The sequence below is a fragment of the Aphelocoma coerulescens genome, unplaced genomic scaffold (assembly GCF_041296385.1).
Source record: "Aphelocoma coerulescens isolate FSJ_1873_10779 unplaced genomic scaffold, UR_Acoe_1.0 HiC_scaffold_164, whole genome shotgun sequence".
Lineage (NCBI taxonomy): Eukaryota > Metazoa > Chordata > Aves > Passeriformes > Corvidae > Aphelocoma > Aphelocoma coerulescens.
The window spans coordinates 8,048-24,191 of NW_027183512.1; the positions used below are offsets into that span (position 1 = coordinate 8,048).

The 16,144-nt window shown below is 54.4% G+C and overlaps 1 pseudogene; it reads left to right on the forward strand.

The window, feature by feature from the left end:
* Positions 1-3,219: 3,219 nt before the first annotated feature.
* LOC138100918 (serine/threonine-protein kinase PAK 3-like) lies at positions 3,220-9,951 on the forward strand (annotated as a pseudogene).
* Positions 9,952-16,144: the final 6,193 nt, after the last annotated feature.

Consider the following 16,144-nt stretch of genomic DNA (forward strand, 5'->3'; position numbering starts at 1 on the left):
AACAGCTTGAGGTTACAGAAGCGCCAGCGCTCCCGTTGGATTCCCTCGTTTGAAGCTGAAAGCGGAGCTCCATCTGTGACTCTGCTTTGTAAGGATTGAATGTAAAACTCCAGAGCAATCCCCGTTTCCCTCCCTCCTCTGGCCAGCGGCGCACGGAGAAGGGATGGGAGTTTCGGTGAGTCCGTGCTTCCCCCGGAGGGACAGGAATCCTTGCCGTGTCCAGCGGGGGTCCCTCCCCAGCCGTGCGGTCACTCCCCGGCCCGGCCCTGAGGCGCGGGGCAGTCGCGGGGCAGCCGCGCTCCGGCCCCGTCAGCAGCAGCGCCGCTTCGTGCCGGGCAGGAGCGGCAGAAGGAGCCGGGCGGCGGCGGGGGCTGAATCCCGGCAGGAGGAGGAGGAAGAGGAAGAAGAAGAAGGGGCCAGGTCGGCCTGCGGTGTCCGATGGCCAGGGAGCAGCGGGGAGGCCTCGGGGAGCGGCGGCGGGCGGGGCTCTGTTGGAGCCGCCCCGAGGGGTTTGTGCCACGCCGGGTCCCTGAAGGAGTCGCTCCGCGGCACGGGTGGGCTGGGAACATAAGGAAATGAAGAGAAGAGAAGAGAAGAGAAGAGAAGAGAAGAGAAGAGAAGAGAAGAGAAGAGAAGAGAAGAGAAGAGAAGAGAAGAGAAGAGAAGAGAAGAGAAGAGAAGAGAAGAGAAGAGAAGAGAAGAGAAGAGAAGAGAAGAGAAGAGAAGAGAAGAGAAGAGAAGAGAAGAGCCGCACCGAGACGCGTCTCCCCCGCCCGCGTCTGAAGGAGCTGCACCGAGGGACGGGCGGAGGTTGAGTAGATTAAAATACAGAGAACAGAGTAAAAGAGAATAAAAAACTGCACCGGGATGTCCGCGGCGCCCGGTGTCACTGACGAGCCGCACGGCGGGACGGGCGCTGTCGGGTGTGGCCAGAAGGGCAGTGCCGAGGAGGGTGAGAGGTGAGAATAGAAAAAAACAGTAGGGAGAATAGAATAAAATGCAATAAAAGACCCACACCAGGGAATCTCCGCAGCCCCGTGTCACTGAAGAGTTGCACCGAGAGAGCGGCGAGAGGTGACGGTGGTGAAAAGTGGAGTATTGCTGATGTAGGGAAGCTGAGAATTATCCTGGAGCTAGAAATGGACCAATCGTCATCCTGATGATTAAGCTATGAAAGAAAAAGCTGGGACTCAGCAGAACTGGACCAGGCATGAGCTGTCAGCCTGAACAGGTCACCAGGAGGACAGAATGATGAAGATGAAGATGAAGATGAAGATGAAGATGAAGATGAAGATGAAGAAGTAGCTGGAAGACCCTTGGTTTCAGCCCTTGGTTTCAGCAGGACTGGCAATAAAAGGCTGTAAAACCTTCAGAACCCTGGAAGATTCCCTTCCTTGCCACACTGGGCCTAAGCTGGACAGCGCCTTCGAAGCCGTGCGCTCTGGACGGGCTGTCCTGTTCATGGCTTTGCGCTGCTTCCCAGCGGCCCAAGGCTCTCCCCCCTCACAGAGGGGCCCTGCCCCGCCCCACGCGCCCCGTGGCCGCTCCCGCTCCGCCCGCCCTGCGGAGATGTTGCCCCCCCACCCGCCCCCCGTGCCCTGGCATCCCCCAGCGCCAGCCGCCCCTCAGGGAGGGGCAGGAGGAGGGAGCAGGCCCAGCTTGTTCCCCTTTCCTGGCGGTCACGTGGCATCCAAGAGCCAAGGAGGGCTGAAATGGCACGTCCCCCAAACGCTTCCCTCTCTGGTCCTTTTGGGGCACTAACGCGCTCTGCTCAAGGGAGTCCGAGGGCCTACGCTCGGCTTTCCCTGCTAAGGCCTCATTCTTCCTTCTGTAAGCTCTATAACTGGCTGGTTGACGTTAGCTCTCTAGGAGATGGGGAAAACGAGACGCTTTCAAATTGGGAGAATTACCCTGGTAAATTACTGCAGTTTTTCAGCAACAGAATTTCAAGGTGCAGCTGGGCCTTTCAGCCATTGCATCGATTTTCAAATGGCACCCGCAGCATCCGACGTGTGAAGAGCCCAGTGTGAAGCTCCTCAAAGACACTGCAGCAGTTGTCCCCCAGCAGACAGGACGTGTCTGTGCTGAGTCACCAGAAAAGAGAGCTAAGCCCGGAGTCATTCGTGCATGGGCAAGCAGAGTTGGTTTCCAGAAGAGTTGCATGCACTCGTTTCCCTCTCCCACTCAGTACTTGCTCTCCTCTTTCAAGCTGGCTCCTGCCTTTAACTGGAGCTTTTGACAGAGAAGGGAATGACTGCATCTCATTTTCTTTGGGATGTGGCTATCCAAATGTCTGCAAGGAATCTTACAGGGAGCATGGAGCCTGGGCAAACATCTGTGAGGCTGCAGCTTTTGACTGCTTGAAACGGGCCTTCTTTGGGCTCGGCACCTGCAGGCCACCGCAGAGCGGTAGCCGCAGGCTGCTGCCAGAGCTGCAACACAACAAAACTGTGGCAGCCCGAGAATCAGCGCGCAGCTCTTCTGCATGTTGTCCGACGTTAAGGTGCCAAAGAAAGAGCAAGCAGGAAGAGAGGAGCTTTGTGTCAGGAGACAAGCCAACACCTCCCTGCCAGAAAGGGAGGTCAGGCTCCAAAGTGAGTCCGAGCAAAGGTCAGCATGCACCTACGTGCTCAAGAGGCAACTGCGCACTGCAGTACTCCTGGAAACTGATTTCCTTGGCTTCTTTTGTCCCCTAAATGTCATCAAAGCAGTTAGGGCTTTCAGAAGCAACAAAGATGCCAGCAGGAACAAGCACACTTGCTTTTAGTCAAAGCCTTGGGGAGGAAAAGCCACGTTTGCTTGGATTTCTTGGGGGCCTGCTGGATCGGTGCATTTTCGGAGTTACCCCGGGATGCCTTGAGCACTGGCTTATGGACGGTAAGGATTTTTTCTCCTGCTTTATGACTGAGGAGATCTTCCCAGGCTTTTCTTTTGCGTCAGCTGTACAGAAGATTTCGGTTGCCGGGCGTAACTACGCCAACAGAGCCAGAGCGGCTGCTATTGTGACGTCAAGGGAGCCGGGCCGCATCACAGTGCTGTCAGCGCGACGTTGTCCCGGCGCGCGCGAGGCCTCCTTGTCCAGAGCAGCTCTTTGGCTCGCTCGCTGCAGGAGGACCCTCGTGACTGAGGCGTTCTCAGCAGACGGCCTGCACCCCGAGAGGAGTCTTGGTTTTTCCCCCGGGTGGCATTCAGTGTGCAAACCCGCACAGCACTGCTAGAATGATCGGGCAAGTCTGTGCCGCGGTTTGCACGGTTTTTTCTGTGGCGTATTCCGGCTACTTCCTGACCCACCTGACTCGTAAGTAAAGGTTTATCCTGGGGGTAGCCATCACACGGCTTTTGCTTCACTTTGCTCTTGATGCTCGTTTGTAGTGATGAAGCAGATTTGGGAGCAAAAGTGCCATTAAGGTGCCGCTCCTTTGCTAAAGCTCCTGCCAACAGCATCAGCTAAAAAGGGGGTGTCTGCACTCGCTGGCGGCTGGAGAGTATTTGCAACGTAACCTGCAGGGGTTGCGTTCCCTCCACGGGAGAGCGCGTGGCATTGGACACTGTCATTTCCTCAGCTTGCTGCTTCAGCCGAGACAACTGCAAATTGCAGGCTGGCAGGGAGCCTCACAAGTACTTCTAAAACTTGCCCAGGAGTGAGGGAAAGCACTTTCTTGCTCCAAATCCTGCCATTAGAGGCCTTGGCTCTCTGCTATGACCCTTGACAGTGTGCCAAGAGAGCAATTCCCTTGGCAATGAAGTGCAAGCTCCTAACCGCTTAGGCTTTGCTCCTGAACCCAGGAGCTGTTCCTGGGCTGCTTTAGAAGAGAACCGCCACAGCTATGGGGCCCTTTGTGGAAGCTTTCCTGGGGGATCATTTGCAGCAAATGGATGGGAATTAGTGCATGCAATTTATTTAAAAAACAAACAAACAAACAAAAACCAAATTAAAAACAACCCAACAACAACAACAACAACAAAAAACCAGAAAAGAAAGGTTGCAGAAAAGAGAAGAGGAAAAAGCTGCTTGAGCTGTTGGGCAGAACAGAAGCTCTGACTTAAAGGCCACTTGGCATTTCTGTGATCGTGTTTCTGTTTCTTCAGCGACAAAAGTAGAGAGAGCCTAGTATAGTGTCCTTGTTGTTCTCTTGCTTGCAGTGGGAAAATCTTGTGTTGCTCCTGGAGGGATGTTGGGAAAGGAAAATGCTCTCTGTTGGGACTGACTTGTCCTGTGGGACTCCCCAGCACAGGCACTTTTCTAACGGCATCTGGTTCCTTTTGCCTTGCTCTCTGCAGGTCACCTCACACGCGGATGGAGACAAGCCCGTCCTTTGGTGAGTGGCAAAGGAACCTCTGACCTTGCTGGCATGTAAGAATTGTGCGGCAAGCTGTGAGCTTGGCCTGTTGTGGTAGAGTGTAGAGTGCCAGCCTGGGAGGCGGAAAGAAAGGCCAAGTCGGTGTTGGCATCAGCAGCAGCAAAGGGAGCACTGGCTCTTTCCTAATTTTCCATTGAAGAGCCTTTCAAGAGATGAAAGGCAAGTGTGGCAGGCCAAAGGTGTCTTGCTGATTCTAGCCAGGGTGGAGGATCAAATGCACAGCAAGACGGAGCACCACCTAATTTGCCCACCTTAAGAGGGTGAATTTCACGACTCAGAATCCCACTTTGATCAAAGTTTCTGATTTCCCCTTAGTCTGGGTGAAAAGAAAGCAGCTTACGGAGCTGACAAGAAAGCAGCTCCTAAAGGACTGGCTGCTCCCTGTCCCTCTCACTGCTGTCTGTCTGCAGGGCTCACCAGCAGGGTCAGCAGCTCCTCTGGCTCCCTCTCTTGCTGAGGAAGATGCGGAAGAGGAGCCAAATGACAAGAAGCCTCCAGCTGGTGTCCATCCACGGCCTGAACGTGCAGAGCCAGTAAGTGGCGCCTGTGGTTGGCACTGCCTTTGGTGGAGGGCCGAGCTTCAAGTTTCTGACGAGCCAGCCCTTGCCGCTCGTGCCTGAAGATGCTGGGGGCTGTGTGCCTGCCATGACGTAGTGCTGCTTCAGCCAGGCCAGGCACCCCTGGCAAATGGCTTCTGAACTTTCCCATTTGAGCGCCATTTTGCTGGGACGCTGAGAGGGCCTGAGAATGTCTTTGGGATCAGACAAGAGGCAGCATTGTGCCTTTCAATTGTTGCCAGCGTAGAAGTGAGCCCCTCGGTGCACGGTGTCCGTGCAGGCTCCCCGTGGTCAGTGGACAGAGACGGTCCAAAGACTCAGTTGAGAGCCTTGCAGGATACTTAGGAGACACTGGCCCCTGGGAGGGACCAATTAGCTTCAGGCACAACGTAGAGCAGACTGGCCTTCTGGTCAGACGCTACCATGCCCACTCGAGGGTGACTTCATTGCCCAGGGGAACACAGCAGGAGGAAAGCAACAAGGCTCTGGGGCCCTGCTCCCACCTCTTGCTGGATCTTTGCAAGCTCGTCAATACCTTGTTGCAGTGGTCTTGCAGAAAATCGATAAAATGTAGCATGAACCTGGCCATGTGCTGCTGTATCACAGCAGCCTTTGGGCTTTGCCCGTTGCCTTTGAGAAGGGGACATGCAAAACCCCCCCAGCCAAAGAGGCCTGGCGGTGGCTGACAGCCTTCCTTTTGCCGTGTGCTCTGCAGGGCATCTGTGCCAGCCGCCTTTCTGACGGGCAATCCTTTCTTGTCCCAGCTCTCTCTTGACGCACGCTCTGCCGTCCAACGTGCCGCTTCACCGGCGCGCTCTGCAGCAGCCAGCACTCCCCCACGTGCCAGCACTTCGTCCAGCAGCCCAGCCCAGCAGCCGGAGATGAGAGAGGAGCAGAGCCTGAAGAGACTGAGTACGTCTGGTGTATTTCTGGTCTGCCAGAGCGGTGTGTTTTCTGCGGGTCTCTGAAGTTCCTCCTCGCTTTAGTGTCACAGAGGCATTTAGGCCTCCCTCCAAGAACCTGTTGCTGTGCTTTGAGGCAGCAAGAGAGCGCTCGGCGTGTTCCCGCTGCCTCTGAGGGCAGCTGGCACTGGCTTGACTTTTCCTGGGCTGCCCTCTGTGCCAAAGACAAAAGCAGAGATTGTTTCTGTTGAGCAGAAGGCTGGCACCTAGCGGGTGACTGGGCCCCAGGGAGCTCTCGGGCCCCAGCTCTTCTCTGGCTGCCCTTTTTACGACTGTTCTCGCTCCTCCTCTCACTGCTGCACACTGTTCTCCTAAGTGGCCCTGCCGGTGACGGCAGGTGCCACTGCAGAGGCCGCGGAGGCCCTTCCTTAACTCGGAGGGCCCAGTTCCTAAAGGCCCTTCGTTCTGGCTTATCACATGAGCTGCTGTGCTTGAGAGCCGTGAAGTCCTTCTTGGAAAGGCCAGCTGCTGAAAGGCGGAGAAGATGGCCCTCCCGCTCGCTGTTCTCAGCGGCTGGAAGCCAAGTGACTGCAATGGGCACAGAGCTCCCGACAGTGGGGCTGCATCTTGGATCGTCTGGGGAGCGGCATCTCCCTTTGAAAGTGAGCACCTTGCACTGCTTTTGTCTTTCAGGGAGCATTGTGAGTCTGGGCGAGCCGAGGAGGAAATACTCGGCGTTTGAAGAACTCGGACGAGGGTAAGTCTGACGCCTGCTCCTTACGCAAAACCACGGGCCCGGTCATTTGGCCGGTGCAGCGTCAAGCGTGAAGTCAGGCAAGCTGCGAACACGGTCAGACTCCGGCTTTACCTTCCTGCCACCTCTCAGGACTGCTCAGTCAGAGCAGTCAGAAGGCATCATCAAAGACAACCTGGTGCTGGCAAGGTCTGCCTTGCTTGCAGCAAGGAGCAGGGCCTGGAAGATGTCCCGCCCCTGCCGGCCTACCAGAGCACCTTGTCACCCGAGAGCTGGCAGATAACACTTCTCAAAGGCAGAGTTTTCCAAGTTCTTCTCCAGTTTTTCCAAAGGGTCCCCCTTAGGCTGGGAACGGAAGCAATCGGGCGTGTGCCTTGGAGATTTGTAGCAGCCCTTGGTGTTCACACTGGGCCTCAGTTTTCTCCTGGACACCCTGCGTGGCAGAGGGCTGCTGGGCTCTTGTGCTATTGGCGGGGGAGGCGCTGCAGCCAGGCGTTTTCCAAATGCTCCAGGCAGCCTGGGGAGATCTCCCGCCTAGGCTGGCTTTCACCGCCAGGGACTAAAGGGCTTTTTCTGCTGCCGTTTTCTTTCTAGGGAAACGGCAGGGGTTTTGGAGCTGTTTATAAAGCCTTTCTTTCTAGGGGGTTTTGGAGCTGTTTATAAAGCCCTCGACGCCAGCACAGGACAACAGGTAAAGTGTCAATGCCCCCAGCAGATTTTGCAGCTCTGGAGCGCTTTCGCCGCGGCTGCGAGCCTTGGCTGGAGCTTTGGGTGGCCGCTCCATCTCTGCGGCAGAGGCTGCTCCTCTGAAGCACAGCCTAGGCTCAGCAGCCTGCAGACGGCATTTGGGACGGGCTTCGGTCCTTCTCCTAAGCTCTGCCCTTTGGCACAGCTGGGCTGCGTCATTGCACAAGCACTCGCTGCGTGTTCCTGGGGATCTCGTGCGACGAGCGGCTTCTCAAGTCAACGGTCTCTCAATGTCCTTTTAGGTGGCCATCAAGAAAATGGCTCTTCAAGAGGAGATGTCCGAGGAGCTGGCTGTCAATGAAATCGTGGCCATGAGGGACAGTAGGAACCCCAATATTGTGTCCTACTTAGACAGGTGGGGCTATTCTCATGTCAGTGTTCCTTTAGGATACTGCAAGCCCAAAGTGGCAAACCCCTTTGGTCACTGGCAGAAAATGGAGCTGTTTAGGATTTCTCTCCTCCAGTGCGTGGGAGGAGGTTGCACTTGGTCTGCAAGAATCTCCTCTGGCAAATGCAGCTTGGAGAGCACTTCCAGAAAGCTGGGTCAGCCCCTCGGGTGACTGGGCTGTGCCCAGGTCCTCTCTCTCCATGCCGGGCTTTTCTTCTTTCAGCTACCTGGTCGATGGAGAGCTCTGGCTGGCGATGGAGTTCATGGACGGCGGCACGTTGTATGATGTAGTCGGGGCAGTGTACCTCGAGGAAGGACAGATAGGCGCTGTCTGTCGGGAGGTGAGGGATGCCGCTTGTGCTTCCCCTGGCCTGTTGGCCCTTGTCAACTGGTGGTTAAGAACAGCAGAGATTTCTTGCTCACGGCCTTGCTTTGCTGTTGCTGTCACGACACGCAGAAGAAAGAACATCTGAAGCCAACTGCCTGCCAGTGTCCCCGCACTTCCTAGGCTCCGTTCTCGCACTCTTACGTGCTGCCGTTGTGCTGGGGCGCTCGCGCTCGCTGGCTCGCTGGCTCGCTCGCTGTGTCGCACTTGTTTCCTCTTGCCAGCTTTGCCTCTCAACGTTTGCCTGGAGCCTGTCTGTGTGTCCTGCATTCCTTGCCGCTCCAAGCCTGAACGCTGGTGGCAGAATTTCAAGCTAAGGGCAAAGGAGATGTCCTCAGCTTCAAAGGATAGCATTGCAGCCCAGATGGCGTTGGATTCTGGAACAGGTCTAACGTGCTGCTTCCTCCTCTGCTGCCACAAGGCTACCAAGAAAATCTTTGCCATGCCGCCCCCCAGCCAAAGGGCACGCGCTACGTACCGAAGGGAGGAGGGGCTTTTGGAAGCTCAGATGTGCCTTTGCTTGGAAAGATAGAACACGCGTAAGAGTGTTGAAGCAGCAAGCTCTTCCTCTTGACAGCACTAGGATGCTGCGCCCTGGCTCCCAATTCCCTGAGAAAGCTGTCACTCTCGTCCAGCCCGTTCCTTTCTTGCGGGATGAAATCAGGTCCTGAACCTTCACCCTTCCCTTTCTCCTCTCTCTCTCAGTGCCTGCAAGGACTGCATTTCCTTCATTCCCGCCGAGTCATCCACAGAGACGTCAAAAGCTGCAACATTCTTGTGAGCACGGACGGATCTGTCAAACTGGGTGGGTATCCTTGGTCCGGCGCAGCGTTCCCGGGATGCGCTCTGGGGCTGCTCTGGGGTAACTGCCAGTTCTCCAGAAGCACTGCTTGGCCAGTGCGCCAAACCTGAGGGCGTTTTTGAAGAGGCCAATGCCTTGTTTCCCTGGCTACAGCCCCGCGGAAGCAGAGCACTGCTGCTTTTCCAGCTAGATTCACCGTGGCCTTGTCAGGCTTTGAGCGGGCAATTCTTTGGCTGGGTTTGCCAGTTGTAGCTGGCTTTGACAGGGTTTGTTTTTCTCCGCAGCTGACTTTGGCCTCTGTGCTCAGCTCACCCCTGAGCACGACAAGTGCAGCTCCAGCGTCGGCACTCCCAGCTGGATGGCGCCAGAAGTCGTGAGAGGAGAAGCCTACGGCCCCAAAGTGGACATCTGGTCACTGGGGATCGTGGGGCTGGAAATGGTGGAAGGGGAAGCTCCTTACCAGAGGGAACCCCGTCTCAGGGTAAGGTGCAGCTTCAAAGTGTGGCTCTGTGCAGAGAGAGCTGTTGTGGCTAGGAAAGGAGCAGGTAGAGTGTCCGCTTCCCTTTTTGGTAGGTTTTTGAACTGATAGAAAGGAACGGGGCCCCAAAACTGCAAAACCCCAGGCACCACTCGGCTCTCCTGCGCGACTTTCTCCGCTGCTGCCTGCAGACAGACGAGGACAGGCGCTGGTCTGCCCAGGAACTCCTGAAGGTAAGAAAAAGCAAAGCGGCAAAAAGCCCTGCGAGCTGTGGACACCTGCATGAAGGGCCGAAGAGGACTGTGGGCCACGTGGGCCTGGGCGAGACAGGTCCGGGAGCGGAAGGCGGAGGGGCAGATGGTGCCCTCGGTCCTCTTTGCGCGTCTTCCTGGTAGCAGAGGAGCCCTGCTTGAGCCTGTTGGACGTGATCTTGGGAAGTCATGGTTCCTTTTGGTTGTGTTTTTCCTTTGGGCAGCATCCATTTGTGACCTCAGGCGATCCTGCCTCCAGCCTGGCTGCTCTGATCATCTCAGCCAAGCAAGTGCAGGAAGATTGGAGAGGAGACGCTTGCGCCTGAGGAGGCCTTGGTGCCCCGCCAGCCCAGAGGAGTGAAGAGGGGATGTACCGTATTTAAGAGAAGATTCGGCCATCCCCTGAGTTTTATAATTTAGCTGTTCCATAGTTAGGAAGTTTATGGTTTTGAGATTTTCTTAGCTTAGCTGGTTTTCGTTAGGACTCCAGTCCCCAGAAAGTTTCATTAAAGGAGCATTGTTTAGCTAAGAGTAGAGTATTGCTGATGTAGGGAAGCTGAGAACTATCCTGGAGCTAGAAATGGACCAATCGTCATCCTGATGATTAAGCTATGAAAGAAAAAGCTGGGACTCAGCAGAACTGGACCAGGCATGAGCTGTCAGCCTGAACAGGTCACCAGGAGGACAGAATGATGAAGATGAAGATGAAGATGAAGATGAAGATGAAGATGAAGAAGTAGCTGGAAGACCCTTGGTTTCAGCCCTTGGTTTCAGCAGGACTGGCAATAAAAGGCTGTAAAACCTTCAGAACCCTGGAAGATTCCCTTCCTTGCCACACTGGGCCTAAGCTGGACAGCGCCTTCGAAGCCGTGCGCTCTGGACGGGCTGTCCTGTTCATGGCTTTGCGCTGCTTCCCAGCGGCCCAAGGCTCTCCCCCCTCACAGAGGGGCCCTGCCCCGCCCCACGCGCCCCGTGGCCGCTCCCGCTCCGCCCGCCCTGCGGAGATGTTGCCCCCCCACCCGCCCCCCGTGCCCTGGCATCCCCCAGCGCCAGCCGCCCCTCAGGGAGGGGCAGGAGGAGGGAGCAGGCCCCGCTTGTTCCCCTTTCCTGGCGGTCACGTGGCATCCAAGAGCCAAGGAGGGCTGAAATGGCACGTCCCCCAAACGCTTCCCTCTCTGGTCCTTTTGGGGCACTAACGCGCTCTGCTCAAGGGAGTCCGAGGGCCTACGCTCGGCTTTCCCTGCTAAGGCCTCATTCTTCCTTCTGTAAGCTCTACAACTGGCTGGTTGACGTTAGCTCTCTAGGAGATGGGGAAAACGAGACGCTTTCAAATTGGGGGAATTACCCTGGTAAATTACTGCAGTTTTTCAGCAACAGAATTTCAAGGTGCAGCTGGGCCTTTCAGCCATTGCATCGATTTTCAAATGGCACCCGCAGCATCCGACGTGTGAAGAGCCCAGTGTGAAGCTCCTCAAAGACACTGCAGCAGTTGTCCCCCAGCAGACAGGACGTGTCTGTGCTGAGTCACCAGAAAAGAGAGCTAAGCCCGGAGTCATTCGTGCATGGGCAAGCAGAGTTGGTTTCCAGAGGAGTTGCATGCACTCGTTTCCCTCTCCCACTCAGTACTTGCTCTCCTCTTTCAAGCTGGCTCCTGCCTTTAACTGGAGCTTTTGACAGAGAAGGGAATGACTGCATCTCATTTTCTTTGGGATGTGGCTATCCAAATGTCTGCAAGGAATCTTACAGGGAGCATGGAGCCTGGGCAAACATCTGTGAGGCTGCAGCTTTTGACTGCTTGAAACGGGCCTTCTTTGGGCTCGGCACCTGCAGGCCACCGCAGAGCGGTAGCCGCAGGCTGCTGCCAGAGCTGCAACACAACAAAACTGTGGCAGCCCGAGAATCAGCGCGCAGCTCTTCTGCATGTTGTCCGACGTTAAGGTGCCAAAGAAAGAGCAAGCAGGAAGAGAGGAGCTTTGTGTCAGGAGACAAGCCAACACCTCCCTGCCAGAAAGGGAGGTCAGGCTCCAAAGTGAGTCCGAGCAAAGGTCAGCATGCACCTACGTGCTCAAGAAGCAACTGCGCACTGCAGTACTCCTGGAAACTGATTTCCTTGGCTTCTTTTGTCCCCTAAATGTCATCAAAGCAGTTAGGGCTTTCAGAAGCAACAAAGATGCCAGCAGGAACAAGCACACTTGCTTTTAGTCAAAGCCTTGGGGAGGAAAAGCCACGTTTGCTTGGATTTCTTGGGGGCCTGCTGGATCGGTGCATTTTCGGAGTTACCCCGGGATGCCTTGAGCACTGGCTTATGGACGGTAAGGATTTTTTCTCCTGCTTTATGACTGAGGAGATCTTCCCAGGCTTTTCTTTTGCGTCAGCTGTACAGAAGATTTCGGTTGCCGGGCGTAACTACGCCAACAGAGCCAGAGCGGCTGCTATTGTGACGTCAAGGGAGCCGGGCCGCATCACAGTGCTGTCAGCGCGACGTTGTCCCGGCGCGCGCGAGGCCTCCTTGTCCAGAGCAGCTCTTTGGCTCGCTCGCTGCAGGAGGACCCTCGTGACTGAGGCGTTCTCAGCAGACGGCCTGCACCCCGAGAGGAGTCTTGGTTTTTCCCCCGGGTGGCATTCAGTGTGCAAACCCGCACAGCACTGCTAGAATGATCGGGCAAGTCTGTGCCGCGGTTTGCACGGTTTTTTCTGTGGCGTATTCCGGCTACTTCCTGACCCACCTGACTCGTAAGTAAAGGTTTATCCTGGGGGTAGCCATCACACGGCTTTTGCTTCACTTTGCTCTTGATGCTCGTTTGTAGTGATGAAGCAGATTTGGGAGCAAAAGTGCCATTAAGGTGCCGCTCCTTTGCTAAAGCTCCTGCCAACAGCATCAGCTAAAAAGGGGGTGTCTGCACTCGCTGGCGGCTGGAGAGTATTTGCAACGTAACCTGCAGGGGTTGCGTTCCCTCCACGGGAGAGCGCGTGGCATTGGACACTGTCATTTCCTCAGCTTGCTGCTTCAGCCGAGACAACCTGCAAATTGCAGGCTGGCAGGGAGCCTCACAAGTACTTCTAAAACTTGCCCAGGAGTGAGGGAAAGCACTTTCTTGCTCCAAATCCTGCCATTAGAGGCCTTGGCTCTCTGCTGTGACCCTTGACGGTGTGCCAAGAGAGCAATTCCCTTGGCAATGAAGTGCAAGCTCCTAACCGCTTAGGCTTTGCTCCTGAACCCAGGAGCTGTTCCTGGGCTGCTTTAGAAGAGAACCGCCACAGCTATGGGGCCCTTTGTGGAAGCTTTCCTGGGGGATCATTTGCAGCAAATGGATGGGAATTAGTGCATGCAATTTATTAAAACAAACAAACAAACAAAAAAATAGTGGTGGGAAAGCCTACTCCTATTAAGGAGCCTTTAGAAATATTTTTTTGCTTTTGGACCAGCCAAAAGCCAGCCTAGCACTGTAAGTCCTTTTTCTCTACCTGAGCTCTAGTGCTGTTTCAGCCAGAAGATCTAAAATCCCTGCGCTCCTGGGGCATACCATCTATCGAGCCATAGGATCCCAAATTTTTATATTTTGCTAATTTTTGTAATTTTTCAATTTTTCCATTTTTAATAAATTATTTTAATTTTTAACTAAGAGTTGTCTCATTTCTCACACACAGCGTAGTCCCAGTGGCTCCCAGTCACACCCAGTATGGTTGCTTTCACTCTCAGTAAGAGTCCAATGTGGCTCCAGTCACTTCCAGTATGAACCCAGTCACTCCCTGTATGATAGCATTTGCCCCCACTGTGGTCCCAGTTGCTCCCAGTGTCTTGGTTTGAAAGACAGGTGTCTGCCAAGGAAGGCAGGAGTCTCTCCTGAAATGGAAGGAAAAAAAATTGCAACCCCCTTCCCTCTGAATTATTATAATTTTGAAATTAAGGAGCTTTATAGGCAAAGATATGAGGAACAGGAATAACAGTTCTTTACTAATATATATCTATATGTGTATAACCAGTCAAACAAACAGCAATAGCTATGGCAGTAACAGCAAACAATCACAAACCCAGTCCCAGCCTTCTTGGCTGTCAGGCCGTTTCCCCTTGGGTGCAGTTCTGCTCTCAGCCAGCAGTGGCGCTGGCGGCTCCTGGTGAGCAGGGCAGGTGCGATGGTTCCCCCTGGGCTGCAGGGGGCGCTCCGGAGCGAGCTCGGGGAGCACGCGGCACTGACGGCCTGGGATCCCGGGAAGGGATGGAACAAAGATTTCAAAAACCCCCTGGGCAGCCGATCCCGATGTCCAGCCGGACCCTCGGGAACAGCAGGCTGGAATGGCAGGCTGGGACGGCAGGCTGGAACAGCAGGGATGAGCACAAATCCTGCATGGCAGACAAGATGTATCAAAGTTCCGGAGCTGCGGTGGGAACCCCCGGAGGTCTCGGCAGGCAGGGAGAGCCGGGCTACAGAGCAGCGAAGGCTTGAAGCAATGGCAGCGGCAGGGCGGCCGCAGCCTGGCTCCCAGCGGGGCAGGGAAGGCGGGCTTGGGAATCCCGGGGTCTCTCCGGTAGAAGGAAAGCAGCCGAAGAAGCAGCCTCTCTCTCCGTCATCCAAAACGCCAGGGACTGACTGCCCACACAGCCAGGTGAAAAAAAGAGTAGCAAGATGCACCCCACCCCTATGGCCAGGTTTTCTGTTTTTCTTAAGCACCCAGTAATTTGTCCCCGTGGCAACATGGATGGGGAAAATTCCTTTAACAGAAGAAAACCCCAGGAGAACTCCCAAAACCCCAACATTCTGTTACAAGCTTCCTGCAGATTGTTCCATCTCTGCTCTCCATATGGAAAGATACAAAGATCCCTTTTGGTTCACACAGTTAAATGTCTGATGGGTCACACGGTGATACCTGTACAGATACACATCTGGAGAGAAAGCCAAACATCCATCGAACTCTCTCAACACCCACAGAGCCTGAACCAAACTCTACAAGGCCACGCAGCTTTACACAGAAATTCATACATCGATAAAACTGTACAACGGGATGCAGGTTTACACAGAAATTGATACACAGGAAAACACAACAATCTGTGCTGTGTGAATACACTGACTTCTGTATAAAAATGGCTCCACATGGCGGGAACCGATACAGAACTGTGCGATTACCAAAGGACCCATCGACACTTCCATACCCTTGGAACTAAAGACACAGGACTGTAGAGCTCTCCAACTCTGTACATTCCTGTCTGGGGGTGAGTTTATGATGTGTATCCCCTATCGCTGCTCTCTGCCCAGAAATCAATCCTGTGCCTTTCTGTGCCTTTAAACTGAGCCCGACGGGGGAGAGAGAAAAAACCGAGCAAACTTTTCAAAGCAGTTGTTCAAGGACACAGACACACACGCCTCTGTGTTCTGCTGCAGCAGCGAGAAGAGCGGAGGGAGCGCCCTGCTTGCTTTCCAGTCCGCTTTCGGCTCCTTTTCTCCAGAGGGAGATGGAGAGTTGAAGTTTGTTTTCCTGGGACTTGGGCTTTTTCCCTTCTTCACTTCTGGACTGTTTCAACATCAGAACACACCGGGAGAATTTTCCACCGAGGCCCTGGAGGACACCAACCCAGCTCCAAGGAGGAGGAGAGAGAGCACACCTACAGAAGGACTCTGAAATCTTCCCAGGTTTCTCTCCACAGCGAGAGGTTTTAGTATTCAGCATTATTATCCTTTTCCTGTGTGTTTGTTAAATAAATAGGTTCTCTTTCACTTTCCTCAGAGGAAAATATTTTTTTCCCAGACCTGGTGGGAGAGGGCTGGTTGTAACCTGCCTTCTGTCAGAGGATATTTTCCTGCAAATTTGTCCAAAGCAGCACACTAAAATAAGTCAGTATTTATTTTGAGGGAAAATGATTTCTAATGGCATTTTGAGGGTCAACAAATACAAAGATAATAATAAGGATAAATACAAAGAAATACAGAGAAAATACAAAGAGGTGAAAGAGGACAGGAGCTCACTGGACAGGTCCTTGGCAGCGCCCGGGCAGACCCTGCATGAATTTGGCTGCCTGAATGCAGCTCTTGCCTGGGCACCAGGGGTGGCCCCCTCTGCGTGTCTCTCCCAGCACCACAGGGATGCTCCTACCCCTTCCCTGGTGCCCCAGGGTTCTGCAAGTGCCTTCTGGGGCCACCCAGACACCTCCCTGGGCCTCTGGAGGCCCCATGGCATGGTGCAGACAGGGACTGAATCAAAGTTGCCTTGGAAGATGGAGGCAGGAGAATATTGCCCACGATCTTCTTTCCAGCTGCCCCACACTCCTGCAAATCCTGCTGGGACACTCAGGCTCTCCATTCCGGGGCTCTGGAGCTCCCATGCAAACCCATCCATCACTGTGTCCCCTCTCACGTGGATATCAAGAAAATGACACAGCAATATCTAGAAAATGTGAACTTGATTGATTTGACTGCTCTAAAATTCTACAACTCGAGGGTGACTGGAAGACTATGAGGTGACAATCTTATGCCTCCAAAAAGGGTCAACAGTTTGGAACTGGAACCCTCAGGGAAACTTCAGCTT